The sequence below is a fragment of the Zonotrichia leucophrys genome, chromosome 2, assembly GCF_028769735.1.
Source record: "Zonotrichia leucophrys gambelii isolate GWCS_2022_RI chromosome 2, RI_Zleu_2.0, whole genome shotgun sequence".
NCBI lineage: Eukaryota > Metazoa > Chordata > Aves > Passeriformes > Passerellidae > Zonotrichia > Zonotrichia leucophrys.
The window spans coordinates 103,829,568-103,851,734 of NC_088171.1; the positions used below are offsets into that span (position 1 = coordinate 103,829,568).

Genomic DNA, 22,167 nt, shown 5'->3' on the forward strand with positions numbered 1-22,167 from the left:
ACAAATTTAGTCTTTTTTATTTTATTGCAGGACTTCTGGGAAGCCTCAATGTATTTTATTATCAGCAGCTAAATCCTAACAAGATGGAGAGTATTTTCAGTGATTTCCCCTTTACACCACCTATTACACCTACAATTGAAATAACCTTCAAGAGTTATTTTTAAATAGACTGACCAATTTTTCGCCACTCAATTGGTTGACCACTTGCTAATTAACATAATTATCAACAGATCAGAATTTTGTGTCTTATGCAGCCTGTCAATACAAACTACACTTGTAATTAAAAATGTCAATAACACTTCATCCTTTCCTCCTTTTATTACCCCTGAGGTATTATCTCTGCCTTATCCATTACAAACAATAACAAAAAAGTATAAACAGCAAACTGATATCCCCACCATGTTGTTTTCATGCTTGTCATACAACAAACCTTTTTCTATGACTAATATTATCTTCTAGTCCATATGTATTACTTGTTTGGTACAAAAAATAAAACATTAAATACATTTCTAACTAACTTTTCCTGGTTTGGGGCTTAAAGAATCACATCATGAAACCTGCTGCTATGACTCACTAGTAAATTTAGGACAATAAGAATAACATGAGCATTCTGTTAGCTCATATTCTATTCTAGCTATTTTGTAAATTGTATGTCAAAAATCTCATTTATATGCATACATGCCACTCTACAGCCAAATGATGGATTTAGTATTTACTATTTAGCAAATAAGTGATTTGAGCCACTGTTCAAACACCTTTTAGTAAGCCATACACCGTGGCTGAAATTTAAGTGCCTGTGACTGGACATGCGAGGACCAGGGTGCCTGCACCGTGGCCCGGATAAGCACAGCCTTTTTCACTTTCTGTACTCGCCACCACGAACATTTATAGCTGCACCTGGGGCTCCCACAGACGCCCAGCTCACACTCCGCACCTGCAGCCCCCCGACCCACAGCGGTGCCGCCCCACGCAAGGACACCGAGCTTTGTGGGGTCCGTCTGTCCTGCCCCCGCCTCCGCCCATAGCAGCACCCCCGGGAAACGCCGCGGCTCCGCTCCCACTGCCCCCGCCCTTCCCGGCTCGGCCGGGACCCCTGGGAGGCGCCGCATCCCAGTCCCACGCGGGGCACCCCTGCTGCCCAGGGGATGCCGCCGGGAGCATTTTTGGGGCAGAAACGTGGAGGGTTTTTTTCAGCCGCTTCCCGAGGGGCTCGGGTAACCCGGGGTGCAACGGAGTCCCCTGGGACGGAGGCCCTGAGGGTCTTTCCCGAAGGCATGTCCTTGGGAGCGGGCGGGAAGGGCGGCTGGGCGTGCGGGGCTGGCGCGGAGGGGCAGCCCGGCCGCCGCCGTAGTAAGAGAGCTGCTCCTCCGGTGGTTGGGCTGGGGAGCGCTGGGCTCCTCCTCCTCGTCCCCCCCAGCAGTGCACAGCCAGGCGTGTGACTGACGAGTCTCCCCCCGTCTATCTTTTCCTTTTTTTTCCTTTTTCTTTTTTTTTTTTTTTTGCCATGGGTACACACACCGAGACACGCACATGACAGCACTTGGGTGCCAGCGCCGGTGCATCGCCAGGAGGGCTGTGCTTCACTCCGGGCACGCACACACGCATGCTGCTGCTGCTTCTGCTGCTGCTGCTGGAAGTCTTTCTACACGGGGATTAGCAGCCGCCTCTTCGCTCTCTGTATTTCCCCGTCTCTTTCTTCTCCCTTCCTTCCCTTCCTCCTTCTCTCCCGCAAACGCCTGACTGACGGACGGCGGGCAGGAAAAGGTAAATGCGGGCGTGCTGTTTGCTGACGGTACGGAGGGTGATGGTGTTCGCGGCGTGCTGCGCGGTCCGCCCTCGGCTCGCCGGGCAGCCTGCCTGCCTTGCCTGCCCTCCCGCCGCGCCGGCGGCTGCCGCGGCCGCCGCTCCCCGGCTCTCCGCGGCTCGGGGGATCGGCTTTTGCCGCGAGAGGTTTGGCTTCCCCAGCCCCCGCTCCTGTCTCTTCCCCCGGGCTGCGAGGTGGAGAGGTTCCCCGCTATTGTGCTGCTCGCACTTGGCACCGCGGGTGCGAGCGGGCGGGAGCGCTTAGCCAGGGTTTCGCGGGAGGAGGCTGGCTATTAATTGCTGTCTGCGCGGAAGAGGAGAGCGCTTCCCCTGGCACGGAACCTGGGCATTATTTATTAATCGGGGCAACGGGAGGGTGGCAACGGGAGGACTCGCCGTCGTCCCCGTGTCGTGTTCCCCCTCCTCGTTTGCTGCATCATTCAAATGAGTGATTCTTCGGTGGCCTTGCGTTGCGGGGCACTGTCCCCCCATCCACGGGGATTCTGCCAGCCGCCGTGGACTGCCGTTCTCCTCCGCCCAGGGGAGCGCCCCCTTCCCCGGCGAGCCTGCGGTGAGCGGTGCGGGGGCATCGGCCGCGCCGGCTCCTGCCCCGCCGACCCCGCAGCCCCGTGAATAGTTGTCGGCACTTGCTCGGGCCGAGTTTGTCCCGCGTCCCTCCCGGGCAGGACAAGGACAGCGGGTGGACATTTGCCTCCCCCCTCGGCGGAGCCCGCGTGGTGCGGGGATCCCGTGGAAGCGAGAGGTCCGGCGCAGCCCCGCCGAGGGGACCGCGTCCCGCCAGACTCGCACGGACCCCGTTCCAGACTTCCATCCCCAGAGGAGCGGGTGCCTGGGATCGCGCTTCAAGCCGGCAGGGGAAGGAGGGAGGCGGTGCTGCGGAGCCCGCCCTGCCGGGGTGCTCAGGCAGCCGAGCTCCCCCGCCGCCGCGGGCAGGGGCGGCCGGGCAGGGCAGGGCAGCCCGCCCCGGGCAGGGCAGCCCCTCCGCGGGCCGGCCCCAGCTCAGGTGTGCGCATTCAGCGGCTCAGAGCTCCGGGGATCGTCTGAGCAGCCCCCGGGGCGGAGGTTAGAGCGCCTCCGGGAAGGGCAGGCCTCCCTCCGCCGTGCCCGTGCCCATCGCCTCCCGGGGCTCCCCGGGCAGCGGCACCACCACCGCCGCTCCCCGCTCACGGGTGCTGGGGCAGAGTGGTCCCGGCCGTGCCTGTGCCGTGCCCCTGTTCCTCCTCAGCCGGGAAGGGAGGCATTTAGCGGGGTCTGTTATGTAATTACGGCGCCTTTTTTCCCCCCCTTTCTTCTTGTTGTTACTAAACCCGGCTCAGGATGCCGGCAAGGAGGCGGCTACACTGAGGTTGTTTCTGAAGGAAGCTTATACTTTTATTTGATCTCGGAGAAAAAAAAAAAAGTAGTAATATTTAAGCGCTTTGGTTTCACACATGATTGATTTTCGATTAATCACATCTCCTTATGTTGTTTCCTATACCTGTCAATGGTACCTAGACATGCAGTTAAAGACAGAAAGAAAAAAAAAAAAAAGAAAAGAGAGAATAGTAAGAGATGCAAAACCGTGAGAACTGTGGTGGACTGCATACAAAGTTGGATATTAAAAAAAAAAAAGTAGTTCTTTAACTTACAGCCTACTTACAAGTGAAAGGTAGGTGTGCTTACAGGCATGGTGTATACTCAGCTTGTTGTACTGGATTGTATTTCAGTGTTAATGCAGCTTTAAAAAGGCAACACTAATTTCTCCTCCTGTGTGGATCCAGTGTAGATGCTTGAGGTATTTCCCTGCCCTGAAAAGTCATTGTGAGTTTGAGCATTGTTCACTGATCCAAGAGATCCAGAAATCTATAGGGTGCATATTGAAAGATAAATAAGTTATATATTTGCAGATCAAATTACTGCTGATAGTAATGATTACATGAGAATTGGGAATAGTTAATGGCAACAACACAATTCCTTGTTTTCTTCTGTCACAACTTACTTGTCTGTCTGATACTGCATATTTCAGATAACTATAATTCAGGTAACTAAATTATGTATTTCAATTAGGTAACTATTTAAATTAGTATGAAACAATTAAAACACATGGGAGCAAAATATGCTCTTTTTTAGGGAGCTTATCAAGTACTTTAAAGGGCATAGTAGTGTTTCATTATATATATATCCTTCTGATTTAAAGTTTTCTTTTACTTCACCATAACTTTATATAGTTTAATTCAAGGCTTATTCTGTCTGTCTCTTGTGGGATTAGCTCTTGGAAGCATATCAATCTAATCTGTGTGTGTTAAGCCTTGCAGTGTTTTTTTCTGTAAAGGTGGTGCATCTCAGTGCAGCTTTGGCTAGTGATGTTTCCACCTGAAAATACAAAAAGAACTGCATAAATAATTAATGAGATAGTGTAGTAAATGAAGGTAATCCCACACCGAGGAAGAATCCATGGAATTTTTTCATTGTCATTTTCACCCTGATCTCATACCATACTGTAATTAAAATCTTCACCCAAATTGTAAGAGACAGATGCAGTGCCCTGAGACTGGCATTGCTGTTTTAAGCAGATGAGATTTCAAGGTACTTTAAAGTAAAATAGTTTATTCAGCCCTTAATCTCAGTAACCAAACTTAATTTTTACTGCCTCAGTTGTATTATCTCTCAAGATTTAAGAAAGCTATTTTTGTCAGGGGCACGTAATTAATACTTGTTCTCCTCTTATGCCAAATTTTGCACTTGTGCATAAAGCTCATCCAAAGAAACCTGAAAAGTGGATCTCCATGGTAACGAGAGAGAGATTGAGAGCAAGAGAGAGAGGATTTTCTCCCTCACCATAGGTCAAGACCAGACGCCTACCCATTCCTTAACTTGTAGCAGCCTTCATTGGCACCTTCCCCTCTGTGCTTATTTTGCCTCCTGGGGTGTGCTTTTACTGGTGCCTCATACTTCCAGAGTGAGGATGATGCTACGCTGGATGAGCGCAGCTTCTGTGTTTCTCCCTGCCCTAATCCTCCCTTCTGCTTGCATCGTATTTGCTTGCTTCTCTACCTATATGATTTTACTGTGGGATTTTGGGAAATGGTTTGTTTTCCCCATCAGATTATCATTTTGAAGACCTATCATGTCACTAAATCTGTGTAATAGCTGAGCAAACCTTACTCATTAGTTCTCTTCAGATGAAAGTTGTGTTCATCTCTGTTTCCCCTATTATTTGTCTGTGCTGGTTTTGGAGTTTTATTGTTTCATAGCAGTAAAAGCTGTCTACTTCTTCTCACCTGGGAGCAGGGCTGAGTTTAATTTTTTTCAGTCAGCATGTGAGATGTGATACCAGAATTACTGTTTAGAGATGTTCAGCATAGAAAGCCTTTATCTTTATTTTTCCTTAACTCTGTCATTAGAGAGCAGCAATGTGGAACAATTCTTTCTGGGGGAGTTCCTGGGGTTTTTTTTCCCCTTTGTCGTCTTTGAAGAACTGTCTACCTAGACTGTCTGTTTCAAAGGTGAGATGAAGTGAACACATTTCATTCTAGATGATCCTGTAGCCAGATACATAAAACTTTCACCGAGGAATGTAACATGTTTTCTATTTCCATTCTCCTTTCTGTACTCATTTTTCGTAGCTACGATCTCATGAGAGGCTACCAAATGGCTCCCTTAGGCTGCTGGTGCACCAGGTCTCTGGGCATATTTCCAGCTCTTTTGCCTTTCCCTGTGACATATCTTGGGATAATTTGAAAACATCTGCTAAAGCAACTATCGTAATATAAGACAGCAGTCATCATTTGTCACTGAGCAATATGTCATTTGTGGCTCTCTAATTGGAAGACAGATGCTGATGCTGACTTTGGCCTTCTTAAATTGTCTAGTTGGCAGATTGTCTGTAGAAACACTATGCAGTGCTTTGAAATCACACAGTGTATTTCTACTTTTCTGTATCTCTGTGTTTCTTAAAGAATTGCCTGTGCCATTTGAAAATCTGCAAATCTGCTCAAGAAACCATAGTCATAGCAGCTAGTACATTCATAATCTGGCTTTCCAAGTAAATTTGACTTAATGCATCCCTCCAGTGTCTTCTGGCTAGGTGAAAGCCATTTTTAAATGGTTGCCTGAGTAGCTTTTTCTTTGCCTTTGTCTGTGAGCAATTTCTGATTTCTTGCTGCCGGATGCCCTGTCCCTGTATTGGTGGCATTTCAATGAATTTCACTCATTCCAGTTGTTTCCCTCTTTTTGAAAATTTAGCGTCACCTTTAACTAACTAAGGAGGTTCTTCATCTTCTGATTTCTTATGCTAAAGAAACTAGGGATCTGAGAATTGAAGTTCCATCTCTGTGAAGGAAATGTCCACTTCTAGATGCCTAGATCCAGGCGTTGAATCTCTGTTGCCATGGTTCAGGTGACTGAAGCAGGTCACAACACCATGTGCCATCACCTCATAACTCAGATCATAATAAAGATCTCAGTAGTTAGAGATGGTGTCTTATACCTAGAAGGTGCTTTTTTAAGCTTTGTGGGTAAATTTGGAATGTAGGTTGCAGTAGCTTGAGTTGACTTGCAACATCTTACTGGTTTCAGCATCTTAATATCTTGATGCGTTGACTCTGCTGGATCAAGTCAAGGATTTCTTAATTTTTTTTTTCTGTTGTGGAAAAAGAAAATAAGAGGGTGAGGATCCCCAAAAACTTTGTCCATCAGTTGTGCTTGAAAGCACAACAATTGTTCTGGGTGTACATCCTTGCTGAAGGTATTCCAAGGAATGTGCTAATAGGATGGTAGCTGAGTTACTTTTTCAAAAGAAGGGAGTTTTTTTTCAGCCAGCTTCCTGACTGTGACTTCAGTTGCTAATTCTGTGCTTGTTCACACTTTCTTCCCATGTGTCTGTTTAGTTTTGCAGGTGGAGCAGGGTAATGTATCGGACTGGAGGTCAATAACAATAAGAGACGATGACTGGCAGTCTCACCTACCTTTGTCATGGTAACTCCAGTTTTAGCAGTGTGCATCCAGCACTGAAAGTCTACACTGAGAATTGCTCTCTCACTACTGCTCTCTGTGGTTTTTTTGTCTTGTCATCAGGGGAAAAAAAAAAAAAAGAAAAAGGAAGAAAACAATTAAAGGAGGGTGGATATGAAATCAAGGTGTCTGCTTTGTGGTAGTGGTCTCAACAATATCTTTTAATTTATAGCTGGTCAACAGACAGGGTGCAGTTGCCTTTGTCAAACCAGAAGTATTGAGAGTCAGTGTGCTACATGGGTGCAAGATGTCCCTCAAATGTGCAAAGTGTGTGAGAATCTCTATCTTCTTTTTGTCCTGCAGCAGGAAGAATGTTGGAGTCCCTGCAGCATGCTATTCACACAGGGTGCCCTTCATTTCATGGTTCATAGAGGAATGAAGCTTCTGGTTCTGTGGTGCTGGAACTGCATTGGTGCAAGTGTTTCACTAGAGATGCTTCAGAGATCCTTTGCTCTCATCAGTCTGTGTCTTCTGGCTAGCTATGGGTTGGGCATAATGCTCAGGGCATGGTTTGGTTCTTTAAAGGTGTCACCTGTTGTTCTCGTGTTACATCTGGTGTTGCATCCATAATGTTGTAGGGTTTTGCTTAGCTGCTTAGCTCTCTCTCTTTTTTTTTGTTTTTGTTTTTGTTTTTTTTTTGTTGGTTTTTTTTTTGCTTGTAAGTTAGAACATCACTGTTACCAGATCCCCTTTTCTAAGAACATACCATAGGACTGGATCTGAGCAGCCTGATCCACTGAGAAATGTGCATTCCCAAGATGGGGACTGGAATTAATGATCTTTAAGGTTCCTTCCAAGCCAAACTATTGTGTGGCTCTGTGATATTCCTCACTGTTCCTTCTGACAGATTATTACTTGCAGATAAGTGCTTATCACCAAATTTATATACAATTTTGTAAATAATATTGATGAATATCCCAATGGAGCTCTTTAGTGGCAGTGAGATGGCAAAGTAGGATTAAAAGAGAAAAAAATCACCAAGGAAGGAATAAAGGAGGTAGAATTAAGAGAATTAATTGTTATTTCATATAAATTAAGTATTGTAAACATTGTCAAAACCTTTTAAGTTAAAAATTAGTGACAATTCTGCAATTTCATTAATGGAAAAACTCTACAATCATAAAATGTAATTTTTGAGAAGATGATTGCAATTTTTTTCTGAGGAAAATATCCCAAATATTCAGATGGGATCTGTCCTTTTGTAACAGCAACAAAGTAGGGCTAGTGATTACTAGATTAGTGATACTTTGAATAATATCATATGTATATCATTATATGAAATCAAGTACTCTAGAAGAAAAAATGCAGTGTCTGTTTAGGAAGCACTGTAAATTTTAGTGAAAAGGGTGGATTTCTTAAAAATTATGATGTGGATATCTACATGATAAAATAAACTTAAGTGGAATTATAAACTGGAGGTGAAACCTTTTGCTCACACATTTGGATCTCACTCTTCTTGAAAAAGAACCAGTGCAGGTTTCTTTTCTTAGCAACAACAACAACCAAAAAAAGATAAACAAAAGAAACAACTACTGATATTGCACTAGGAGAGACTATTAAATGGTATTCAAACAAACTGGCTGTCCTGTTAAAACAAAAAAGTTTTTATTTCCTGAAATAATAGAAGCTTGTGTAAAAATTATGGTTGTATCTTTCACATTGTTTTTTTTTTGGGTTTTTTGGGCCACGACAACTACTTCAAATACGACATTCTTTGTAGAGCTGTTTCAATTTCTGTGTAATGTCCTTTACTGAGTTGCAGTGGCATGGTAGTTGACAAGCATTCACTTCTCCTTGGATAGAAATGTTATTTGGAGTTTCTGTGCGTAACCTGCAAATCTCTGTGGTGTTTCTTTTCATACTGTGGTGGTGTGTGGGCTGACTTCCATAATTATTTGTGTGTTGTTCTATATCTCTCTGGCATGATATAAATGTCCCTACTGGGAATCTTCATGCTGTGTTTTGAAGGCAGAATTATACAGCAGAATTATATATGAACAAAAGCTAAGTACGAGGACATTCTGCAGGATTCAAGTACTTTGGTCATTTACAAAGCAGATAGTACCTGAGGTACTTCTAAATCAGTTCAGTGTGCTGTAAAATAATTAATGTGTTATGTTTTTTTTGACAGAATCGAGGCAAAATATGAGAGTATACTGAAGTTCTTGACCTGATCCTTTGCTCTTTATGCTAACTGGCATTTTGAGCATGTACTGCAGGAGCAGGCTGTCTGCCCTCTATGAGATGTTAAATGTTCAGCACCAGTTGGTCAGGCCCATATTGGAGTTTTTTTAATGTGAAAAAATGCTGAAATGCAGCAGCAACACTTCTGTGTGTTATACTTGTAGAACCCTTCTGAAGACACAAATATTTGTGAAGAGATTACTCAAGGGTCACAGCATTTCCACAGGACATAGGAGAAATGAATTGTATTGTGTTTCTTTATTCTAAATTTCTAGTCCCTTTATGACAACACACAGCACAGCATGGTGAGAGAAAGAGGAAGGTTCATCTCTGCTCATTTCACTTTCTTTTGGAACTAAAAAGAAATTTTGCATACAATGAGAAGAAAAATTTCCAGTAATCAATTTTTCTAGCATACTTTGTGCATTTATAGAACTCTTTAACTTGTTTTTACCATTTAACCTTGTCTGTTTTTTCTTTGAGCTGCTGTAGGATCAAAAGTAGCTGGTCCATTTTCCCAAGGACTTGCTGTCTCTCTAAGAGTAGAGAAACTAATATATAGGAAAGTCTACAAATGTAAATTTTATTTGTTTAAAAGCTTCAGTATTTTTATTCTGTAATGGTGTCATGGTAAAGTTTATTTTCATGTTTAAAATACTACATAATTCAGAACAAATGCTGCCAGTGATCTGTGCACAGTTCCCAGGGATCTCTGTGCAGTGTTTCCCCGATGAAAGAAAAAATGCTTTAACCTGAGGATACTGCAGAAAAACCCAGTATTTTATTTCATTGCAAATGGAATACTGATGAATAAATTGTATGTGGATCTCTTTTTTCTTGGTTTAACTGTGATTCTTGTATGTTTGTTTTTATTCAGAGCTGGCATCATTGATTATTTGTGGTATGATTATTTAATTAATTAATGGGTTTTCCAGATCTAGTTTAGCCTTTCTGGCTTTGTTAGCATACAGAGTCCTTGCAGCTGATTTATGCATGGGTTTGAACAGATGCTGATTGAGGCAGTGTCCTGGTTTTGAGCAATTTGGTTTGTGGGTTTTTTTACTGTTTTGTATTAAAATATGAACATTGCGTTGAGCCTGGTTTTATGTGCACATGAGAGCCTTGTGTTACTGTAGAACATAAATTATTTCAGTTTTATCTGATGATTTTGCCTTAACGTTTAGTCTAACCATAAACTGCGAACTGAACTCATCTTTCCTGCCATATCCAGCTCGTGGCAGCTACTGCCCACGTTAGCAATATGCTTGATAAATGTGGAGTACCTCTTCAGGCTCACATATGCTTTGAATTTAGGTTTAAGTCAGGATTGATTTTTTGATGGGGATTTTTTTTTTTCTCAACCACAGGGATAACACAAATGAGTGAGCGAGTTTCCTTTAAACTCCCTTGCTCTTGATGTTGATCTCTCCTTGCTCTTTGGTTTTGTAGGGGAGGCTGAAGAGAAGCTGAGATTAGCTATTCAGGCACATGGGACACTTTAAAGAGGTTCTGGTGGGAGCAATGAGAACTTCAAGGAGGAAAGGTGAATTCCATTCTTGAAGGTGTTGAAGGCAGTAAGTACACTCCTCACTCACGTCTCAGGGCTGAAGAGGCCACTTCAGCTATTGTCATCAGTTGGCCTGCAGAACAGGAATTTATGGACCTGGTGGGTTAAGCCAGCAGTGGCGCACAAAGCCCAGGTCAGGCAGATCGAGGTGGTGCTCACTTGGCTGCACACAGGGCAGACCCTGCTGTCACAAGTCTGCTTCTCAGGAGCAGTCCCTCAGTGAGTGTGTTTTTAGGCACATAGACATAATGTCTATCATTTCTGCACAGTCATGGTGACTGGACAGAGTTTTGGGGGCACCAGTGTCACAGTTACGCTGCACTCGTATTTTTGATAATAATAAGCACCCTCTATTCTTGGTGAAGGAAATAGCATTCATGCAGGCAGATGCGTGCCTTCACATAGGGTATGTAGCCAATATGTTGTTTAGTATACCATGTTATATGGCTGAATAAATAAATACAAGATGCCTATAATAGATCTGAATTGCAAACTCTAATATGATAATGCTTTTCTCACCACTAGCAGAGCTCAGTAATTTATTACTACAATTTGGTGTCGTGGATATGATTTATTCTATTTTAGTGGATGCAAATAAATTGCTTTACATTTGTGTAGTAATTTATTACTCAAAGCTGAATGCATGCTTTGTGTGATACTGACATTCTTGGAAAAATTACATTTATTTTGTTTGTGTGTATTTTAGGAGGGGGAAAAATAATTTTTTCAGCATATACTATTTAACAATCATCATATTTAATTCAGCAGTCAAGAGGACAAGGAACAGTTCTTGATCCAGTTGAAATTCAATGGCAAATTATGCTGGAGCCAAACGGAGTCCTCCCAACCTCTGATACTAAACCTGTATGTAACCCAAATACTCCATCACTTTCCAGTTTGTTCACCTGTAATATGATTTTTTTATTAAGCTAAGCTGCCTGCTGTGTGTTTTGTGTTGGAAAAAGTTAAGCCACAGTATTAGAAAGAAAATGTTTAAATACATTAATCAGTACGTGTGCTGCACATCTTATCTGTTTAAAATAGATGAATAATGAAAAAAAATTCATTTTGCTTCCCCCTTTGAATTTGCAGCTTAGTCATGGATTGTTGCCCACAATTTTATGGAGCCTAATCATGTAGTCCTTTTTTAATAGATTCCATTATTATCATTATAATATACCACCTAAAGTAAGTAAATTAATTCAATGGAGTCTCTCTAGAGCTAAGTTTGTGTGTGTGTGCTGGAAAATTAAGTGTGGGAAATGTAGTATTAATGGTTATTTTGTTAAGCATTTTCTTAGAGTTTGCATGGACGTATTTTAAGAAGTAGGATTAATTTTTTTGTATTTATTGCTAGGTCAAATACTTTTTGAAAGTAGGATGAAATTAGTCATGTTTCATCTAACAACTACTTTTAACTAATTCTGCTTGTGCTGCTAAAAGTGTAATTAAACAAAATATATACTGAACAAAAAAGATTGGGGGAAAAAAACCCCTCAAACTCTGTATTTTATCTAAATAGACCAGATGACCAGATCTTATTCCTCTTTATGCTCCAACTGGATAGCATCAATAGAAAACAGAAATTTATTTGCAGTAGAGTTTATTTCAGTAGAAGCAAAGTGTAGAGAACTGGGTTTGTGACCGGTGTGTTTACAGGGAGGTAAGTGGGATGAAAGCAGGAATGGATTTGACTTAATGCTAGATTCAAGTAGGTGGAAATGTGAGTAACATAAAGCCAAATGAAAACCTGTTTTTCTTATGTAATTTCTTTTTTTCAGCATCTGCTATTTAGAGATTTTTAAAATTTTCCTCACCCTGGACTGTTTGGATTTTGGGGTTTTTTTGAGGAAGAGAGGGGTAGGAGTTAAGTATCTGGATAATGGAACATTTAGCAACTGTAGGGAAAAAACCCAGACAAACAAAAAACCCCAAAACAAGCCAACAGAAAACTCAAGGTCTTCACTTAAGAATAGTTTCCTTAGCTAATTGAGGAATGAATTTGAATTTTAGGACCCTAAGGTTTAGTACATAGCTCATGAAGCCTCAGAATAGTCCATGAGTAAAGCAGGAGCAGAATGTGTGTATGAAATGTCTTAATGCATATCACAACTGGCAAATCATTTGTGGAGGTCAGAACACAGTAATACATGAGATATGTTCTCTGTCTCCTCCTCAGTGACCTATACAATATTGCCATTCCTGTTGCAGTAATAACATTGTCATTATTTATTTGGCAATAATGAGTCCGAGTTTAGCAAGGAGAAATGAGTTCATAGGAAAATTGTTTTACATAACAGAAAATAACATCACACTGAAGTAGTACAGTTAATTTGAGAGTTTTCCTTGCACACTTTGTTGCAAATGAACACATAATTTGAATTAATTTTATAACATGATGATGATGTATAACCAAGGACAAAGAATAAACAATTTAAAGTTATGCTTTTATATTTGCAAATATTTACACTTTTTATTTATATTACCAGTTCCAAATGCATTTGCTGTTTCAGATATGATAAATAGACTTCCTATTTTCAGACCATGTCTGGTAATACAAGTGAAAATAGCACAGTAATTTGGAACTGTAATATTGAAAAAAAGCTACAATCCGAACAAAATTGTAACATGCTGCATATTCCCTAAATAATTACGTAGTAGATGAAGTCAAGACAGATTAAAATATGTTTGCAGTTCTAAATTATAATTAATTCTCCTTTGTATTTGGCCAACAGTCTGAATTTCAGTTTATAATAACCTTTCCAACTATCCTGTAAGGTCAAACATTATCGCAAGCTTTTTCTGGCAGAGTGATATCTTTTGTGCCAGTCACAATTCAAGGATCTTGTGGACAGAGCTCTTAGATACAGGGTTTAGTTTTAGGTAGTCCTGCAGGGAGCTGGTCTTGATGATCTTTATCGGTCCCTTCCAGCTTGAGATATTCTGTGATCTTAGATTGGGCAAAATCAGAACACACTTTGAAATGAAAAGCAGACTTAAACAGCTCCAGATTTCAACACCTTCAGCAGGGTGTGCAAAGAGAACCCTGTCTGTAATCCAGCATAGCCTGGTGAAGCCTCTAATGTATAGACATATAATTTTTATTGTTAAAAGCATCTCATGATTGAGCACCTCTAGAATAATCCATAGAAGCCTGATCTGCTGCTCACTGAAGCCTGTGGCTCACACTGTGATTGTAATGTCTGTCATTTCCTTAAGCAGGCACTGAATTGTGTCAATACATAAGCACAAAGATCACATCTCTTTTTTTTTAAATTTGAGACCTGCTGGGATATTGGCACTTCAGAATGTTATCTCCTAAATGCTTTGCTTTTCCACATGAATCATTTGAAAGGCAGACTTTATACTGCTACTTGGTCTTCTTTCTATGTGGTTAATATTTGTAGGGGCTTAGACATTGTATGTGCACAAAAATGACACTTTTGAAGAGACAAAAAAGGCTATACAAGTTCAAAAGTGTGAATATGCATGGATAACTGAAATCCTACTTTAGGCTTGACTTTTTACATTGTAGACAGATATTCCAGGTTTCTTTCAAAGAAAAACTTAATCCCCACTTGGTAAACCTGCACATAGCCTAGGTTTTATCTGTCTCATGTTAGATATATGTGTAGTACTTAACAGAGGTCGAAGGAGTGCATGAGATCATCTAAGCTGACTTGAATTTTATATACAGAGGATGGAAACTGGCAGTTAAGCTAAATATTGGAAGATAAAGACATTATTTCTCCCACTAAAGATTTGTAGTCGTCAAGACTGTCAAATTCATTTGTATGTCAATTACAGTTTCAGAGGTGAAAAGTCAGGCTGCTTTTTAAGACAAGTTTTTCTAATTAGAGTAATGAATGTTTGATTAATATTCCATTAGTAATATATGATAATTATACCATGATAGGCTGTCACTTTAAGTACGTACAGGGTAAGATCACGGATGCATTTTTATGTTGTTATGCCTTTGTCAGCTTTAGTTCCCATCAACAGTCAGCTTTATGCAGATGCTTACTGAAATATTTCAGAAATACATTTTGTCCTTAAGCCTGTTAAATGATGCTACACGTCTGCTTTGTGGGTCAATGCCTATCTCTTGCTTTGTTTAACATTTCGTCAGGGCTCTACGCTTTGACATTCACTGATTGAGCTTGCAGAGAGAAACTTCAATATTCAGGAAATGTAGTGTGTGAGGAAAATCCTGATTACTAACTGTGAATAAATCCAAATTAGGAAATAAGAGCAACTGCATAGAACTATGGTGGAAAATGTTTGGAATTCTGGAGATTCAAAACATTTCCCTTCAGTCACAGGTTTTGTAGAGATGCATGCAATTAATACTCAGAATCCTTGAGTTAATATCTCGTATCTCCCTAAGGGTGATAGTGACATTCAATGTAGCTCTGAGGGATGAGAGCTTACAGTGCTTCCCAGTGAGCCTCATGGTCTTCTTCACCTTTTATAGCAGCTCTGGCACTCATTGTTGACTGTGGGCATCCTGGTGTATGAGGCATATTAAGAGGGAATGGGGGAAAAATAACTGGATGTGGTGCTACAAATTGCCTAGCAGAATGCTGGAGCAGCAAACAGGGACTGTCTGGATGCACATCTGACCCAACTCTGCTTTTTTTCTCCTTGCATTGTTTTCCATTCAGCCCAGATCAGAAGACTATTTTCTTTGTATTGCAACCTTTACATTTGGCTAGAGCTTTCTTTCACAGTTGAAGAAAGGAAACCTAATTGATGCTGGCATACATGTTTATATGGGCCATGTGTTAATTATCCAGGGTTGCAAATGAGCAGAGACATTCTCCAGTTGTGTGTGTGCATGCTGTAGTGTATATAGGAACAATTGCAGTATTTGAATATTTCATTCATTCGGCACTGAATTAAGTTTTTTTCAACACTTTTGATCATGAAACATTTTTATGATAGTAAGTAATGTATTTTTTAAACTTAACAGGACTACTTTTTTTTTTAATACTATCATGTAAGGATACAAGATCACAAAAAGTGAAGAGCTATAGTGCAATGTGATCTGACTCTTGGAATAGTAAAGGAATGAGTTACTGTGGAGGACTGTCGCCCTTTTTGTGTCCAGCTGCAAATCTGTGAGAAGAGCTTTGCAATTAGCTTTTGTAAATAGTAGCTGACAGCAGAGGAGGGTTTGAGACTTTGGTTTCCTGGGCTCCACTCCAAGTTCTGGAATGAAATACACTTCAGTGACAGCATATCTCCCTGCCCCTGTCTCATCTGTCTCCCCTAGCCTGACTACTTTGTCTCCTCATCTTGACTCATGTTAGTTCTGTGGGCACCATGATTCTTACCACCCTTTTTCTGCATTATGGTGAATGCTACCTCTGTCATCCTTTCCATAAAGCATGGATGGAGGATAGAAGGCACTGGAAACAGTACATTTTAATCTCATTTTTAGCACTCATGCAGTTGTGCCTCACTGAACAGCAATAAGCAATGACAAAGTCTCTTACTCATCTGCAGATTCAGGTGTGTTTGGTGACTGTTGCAGGGGGAACATGTTCTGTGGGACAGGGGTACAAAGAGGAGATTTATTTCAGCTTCTAATGTAACTCCTGTTGGGTGAGATGAAAGAGCAGATTTCTAAGGCCATCTTTTTGTAAGTTTTATTGCTTTCAAGCCAGAATAATCTTGTTACCCTATTTTTAAAAATGGGAGCGGTAGCTGTTCAGTGAGATATTTTTAAGAATTTAACTTCAACAAAACTTTTTTTTAAAACTCATGCGCGCAGATGTATCTCAGCTAAACTTCTAAAAAATTTTAACAACTCTGGACAGCTCAGGCATTTTCAGTTCATTTGTAACTCAGATTACTCAACATTTTTTATTTGAACAAAAGCAGTTAAACTGGATTCAGATCAGTCTATGTGTGCAGTAGCTGGGTCTGAAGACATGAAGCCCATTGCCATCTAAGGTGGATTTTTTGTTTATAGGGAAGATTGTTTTACCAGGAACTTCTTGGTAGGATATCATGGGTGACTCAGGATTGTGCAGAATCTCTCTGCCACTGATACAGAGCTGCTTTCAAGGACAGTCTGCAGAGTCTATAACTTAGCAGTGGATGATGGTAACTACCCATAGGAAACTTGAATCCAGAGGTAGAGCTGAAAAGTGCTTTGATGGACATGGGAGCAGGAGAAACTTGGCCAGGAAGGGCAATTTTGAGTTGTTGTTAACAGGAGTTACCAGGACTTTTTAGAAAAAAAAATTCTCATGGCAGTGAGCCGAGAAATTGAGATCCTAATGCAAAAGCAATTAATTAGGATTGTTTGGGGAAAAGATGACATAGCTGTTTGGAAAAGCACTGTTAGGTGGGTGAATGTGACCTTAGAAATCAACTGATGTGCTCAGTTTTATACCCATTAAGTATTCCCAACAACAGAGGAGGTTTTGCTTTAGAGATGTTCAATGTAGAGTTGTACACTCCTTGATACACCAGCAGAAAACAGCACAGGGATTTCCACGTTATTGGGAGTAAACTGGCCTTGTGACAGGAAGCACTTGTAATTCTAGAGAATGTTCAGTGAATAGATTCACTCTTACTAAATACTGCTGTTTCTTTGTCGAATTTTATTGGAGAAACTGTTTTATTGGAAACAGTGCCCAAAAGGATAAGGGATCCGCTAAACTGCCTGCTGGTTGCTGTGTTGTATACTGGACTTCAATATGGTGACTATATTCATCATCAGCTGATATAGCCTCCATTTTTTAGTTTTCTGATGCCAAATTATGATCTTTTTGTTTTAATTCCTGCTAAAACACTAGTGTTCTTAGAACAGTGCTATCTTAAGTTTGTGCTGGTAGCTTCATCTCTTCATATATTTCCTTATTTTCCCAGTTAAAAATGTCTTTTTTAATATTTATTTAATTTTCTGTGGTTTTGTTGTAGTAAATATATACTTGAAATCTGCTTAAAATGGTTTTAAAGAATTTAAATTCTCCTTTAATCTTTGTTAGTAGTTGAACAGAAGCATTCATTAACTTGATTTGATCAGATTTGTGCTCCTTAGTGCAATGAAATCAAATGTAATCTAACATCAGCTTCTTTATATAGGATGAGTAATGAGATTGTAATTTTTAAAGAATTATTTTAGCTTTTATTTTCCATTGCAATTCTTTGGACAAAATTTATGTATGTTGCTCACATTTTAGAGGCCTTTTGGTAGAGAGTGCAGTTTATTCGATGGCTAATATTAAACCCACTTTTCTTTCCCATCTGCACCATATAAATATTATTCTTCTTCAGTATCACCGTATTTCTCAAATTGTATTCACAACTAAGGTACTCTCTTAATGGTCACACCAAACACCCTGTGTAGTTCAGTGTCTTGAGCTAATACTAGTGCTATCTGTAAACTAATATTTCCTGTATTCTCAGCTGAAAAGCTCTGGAACCTTGTATGTGGTGTGTGGGAAACTGTGCTTAGGGATATTTTTAATGCTTATCCCTTTATTCTGCATTAGTACTGCATCACAGAAGCAATAGCTTGGGGAAAAATACTCCTGCTCAGCTGACAATTCAGGAGGTGTTGCTGTCCCTCAGAGAAAAGATTTAATTATGTCTTTTTCTTTAGGCTTTACTTGGATTTGTGTGCTCTCTGGTGCAGAAGAGGATATGGGTCTTTTTCTCCTGTGGCAGATAACCCATTAAATGTACCTGATACAATTGAAATAGCTGTTCAAAGAAGAACCAGTTCTTGTCCAGTTAATTATGGCTTTTTGATGTGTCATTTATTTGAGTGTCTTGTTTCTGACAGCTCAGAGGATGTCTGTTTTTATTAACTGTGGGTGTGGCACATTGCAACAGAGGGAAGTCAGCATTGCTTGTTTTCCTTGATGTTACAAAGCTCCATTAATAATCTCATATTTTAACAGTATTATTTGGTTATAAACTGATTTTATAGAGGATTAAACTATGCTCTTGCTGATAATAAATGGATTTTAAGCTTCAGCAAATAATATAAATTAAATGTAATTTGACAGATCCTAACACGGGTTTCAAACAAACCCAAATCAAGTACCTTTGTGATCATTTTGGTGGTTCCTTTGTGGCATTGAAACTATTGTTCTTTCATAATCACATCTTGTTAAGGACCATAAACAAGTTAACTCTGTTCATTTTACATCAAAATAAACTTTGAATATTTAATACTCCTGTGTCTTTCATACTGTTACAAAAGACTTTTGCAAAAATATTGGGTGAAAATTCCTGCATGTTAAGCAACTGCATGGAAATTATGACCTATTTTCAGATCCTTTTTAGGCAAATGATAAGATGGATAAAATGCATTTGGAACTAGTATAGGAAAATGGTTTATTACAGTAACTGTGTAATGATAAGGTTTGGGGAAGAACTGATATATATGGGAACTTAAATGATTTGTTTAAATTCAATGGATTCCAATTTTTCTTCAATTTGAAATGCTTATGTCTCACAGTTGTTCCTGTAGACCTTTTTACAAGAATGCTTTAAGAAGGATAATGACTTGGGTTTGTATCTACTGCATGCAGAATCAAATCAAGAAAAAAAGTGGTATTTTTTCCTACAAATGCATGTTATCAAATATTCAACAGGACTGTTCTTGTATAAAGCATTTGACTGTTGGAAACCATTTTTGTGTTGTTGATGTGGTTTGTATCCAGTGACTTTTAGACTTGGTAATGTGGAGTTGTGTTGGAAGCTGTGACCTGGGTTAAAGCCCACCAGAACAGCATCTCTTATTCTGGGCCACTGTGGCCAGAGGGTCCTGCCCTGGGACATTGCATTTGGTAGCCAGAAACTCATTAGTTCTTTCCTTTCTCTCACTTGAGGTATGAAGATTTAGGTTTCTTACACTCCGGAGGCATAGTTCTGAAAGGTCTTCTCCTCAGACCTAGCAAGAGAAGTTGTTTATCTTGTGAATTAGTGGTGGAATGTCAGGATGGGAGCTGGTATCACATATGCTGCTCATTTGGGAAAGCAGCCCTGGGCTCAGACTACATACAGATATACAAATGAGTAATGATTTTAAAATTAGGATAATATTATGCCACTCATACTGCAAATGCAATAAGTAAACTCCATACCTTTTATCTGATTTTAGTGATCCTCTAAATTCACTCCTTGTTAGGTGACCTGAAATTTTGTTGTGAAAAAAGTGAATTATGCAAATTTTGTAACTTCAATTTATGCTGCAAATTTGCATACATATATATATATAAATAAAAGTTACAAAATCCACATACAGATAGACAAATTCTGCCTCAATATTTGCAGGCCTCTGTTTGGATATTTTGGGATTATGTTGAATCACAAAACTAAGTTGAGTTTTTATGCAACTTCATGTGTTTCTGTGGTGGTGCTCAAAACTAACATAAGGTTTTCATCTCCCTTCTGTGAGGGGGCAAGAATGGAGGCCAAGTTCTGCTTTCTTTGATATTTTACATGTTATCTGTAAATTTTCTCTATTTGCAGTTAATGTTTATGTCATTGCAGTGCCACCTCCAAAGATTGGTTGATATTGTTGACTTCTTGTAGAAAACCAGCTTTCCCCTTTAGTATCCCTGCGCTGTGAAATTAAAAGTGAGTAAAAATTCCCAAATCCAACAAATTAGGTCATAGATTTGTATTTATATAGTCAGACAAAAGACCAATCTATTTAATAATTAATATAGGTGATTAATTAATGTCAGACTGTACTCACTGAACCTTGCCTTCTTGGATTATTTAGGTTAATATTTAGAATATATTCTAGCTTCATAAAAATCTTGCTGACCGCAACAAAATACATTGTATAGATATTTTCACATACATATTACACCTTTCAGGGTGGTCATGGGCTCTCCATGGAGGCCAGCAAGGCAATCATCTCATTAATATTTTCTTCTCTCAGATGTCCTACAAGTAAGAGGTAGAAGAAAAGTTGTGTACTTCTTTGATTAGTATAAAGCTAGGTCATCACTGATGTTGTTGCATGCTAGGACTTTGAGATGTGAAACCAAATTTATGTCCCCATGTCACTTCAATAAGAGCCAGACTCTTGTTACACAAAACCTCACCGAATTTCTGTCTGATTGGGGTTCCAAAAAATTAACCAAGTTCCCCTAAGGTTTTTCTATGTTTCATGATATTACAGCTGTATTCCTTAATGAATACAAGGTGACGTCTCCTCTGAGGAACCATTTTTTGGATAAATTCTCCATAAAGCAATAGCTTGCAATTCTCCATAAAGCAATAGTACTCTTGCAAAGACTGTCAGCAGGTTGGCAGAGTTTTGCTTCCTCCCTCATGGAGCAAATTTGGCTCAATATGGGTTTGTGCTACATAAACTACTCCCCAAAGGTTTTTAAGAGCTGCTCTAGCAGAAATCTTCACTCCCTTTGGGGTAATAACCACTTATGACTTTGTGCATTAAGGGACGTGTGTGTCAAAGTGTATTAACATGAGAAGTTTGTGTTGTGTCTGAAGAACAATCCACTTCAGTATTTACTTAAAGCAAAAGCAAACCCTGTTGATCAGTGAAATACAGAGGTGGGACAGTGAATGTAAAGTTCCCCCCACCATCACCACTTGTCCCAAAAGTTTAATTTTCTGCAAGTCTCTCTCTGAATGGCTATTACAAACAAAAATTTTCATAAACTGTATTGCAGATTGAGCTCCCAGGATACCGTGAATTTCTCATAGGCAGATTTGGGGCAGCCATTTCGATCTGTTACTGCTATGTTAGAGCTGTTGGAAGGACTCATATGAACAGCTAGTAAATTTTACTTGAGGTTTGTCAATGAAAACTTAGTGAATAACCCAGGAACTTGAACTTTAATGTGTATATGTGATCAGACTGGATATAGCATGGGCTCAGGCAAACCTATTATTGTCCTCTGAGAAGCTAAACAAGATGAAGTCATGTGCAGGTCTGATCTCATTAGTTAACATTGTTCCTGATCTCAGTGTTGTTGACCTCTGAGGAGGCCTGAAAAAATAGAAATGAATAGTCATGTCCATTCACAGATCGTGCTTATCCTAACATTTTACTTTCCTGTTAATATTCTTAGTTATTGTTACAAATGGAAAATGGTGTCTATTAAAGCAAATGGTCAAACAATTTGTAACATCAACATCTGGTGGCTACAGTTGTAGAGAGAGCTACTTTGTAGCATGTAATAGGACTTCCTTTGACTTGTTTTTATGACAGCAAATATTTGTTTTGAAGAGAGAAATAGCCACAATAGTATTCCAGGGTTAGTGTTTTCCTAAAGTGTGACATTTCCTACTACATTTTATATTCTCAATATATTAAGTAGTTTGTGACAGACCACAGTAACTTCACTGATGGATTTAGACATGCAGATCTACAAGTTTTTTAAGAAATAAGTGATGAGTTTATTGAATGTATAGGTGAGCTAAGAGAAGTAAAGCAAGAAGAATGCAATTTTCCTTGCCCTAGTGAATTTTTTGTCTTTACATGTCTACCTATAGATGTATCTTACAAGAAAAAAAAATTATATCAAAAGCATAACCTACTATAATAGAATGTCCAAACTTTTATTACTTGATTCTTCTTTTCTGCTCATGTTTAT

The 22,167-nt window shown here is 39.9% G+C and overlaps 1 protein-coding gene across 6 annotated transcripts in view; it reads left to right on the forward strand.

Annotated features, from left to right (window-relative positions):
• Nucleotides 1–883: 883 nt before the first annotated feature.
• DLGAP1 (DLG associated protein 1) overlaps nucleotides 884–22,167 on the forward strand; it is a 404,901-nt gene continuing 383,617 nt past the window's right edge. For 4 of the 6 annotated variants that reach the window (XM_064705914.1, XM_064705918.1, XM_064705917.1 and 1 more), the window contains exon 1: nucleotides 884–1,764. The gene's annotated coding sequence lies outside the window, so the exon portion shown is untranslated. Of the gene's footprint in view, nucleotides 1,765–11,354; nucleotides 11,432–22,167 lie in introns of those variants that run through there. The other 2 variants (XM_064705919.1, XM_064705915.1) reach the window with 2 other exon arrangements.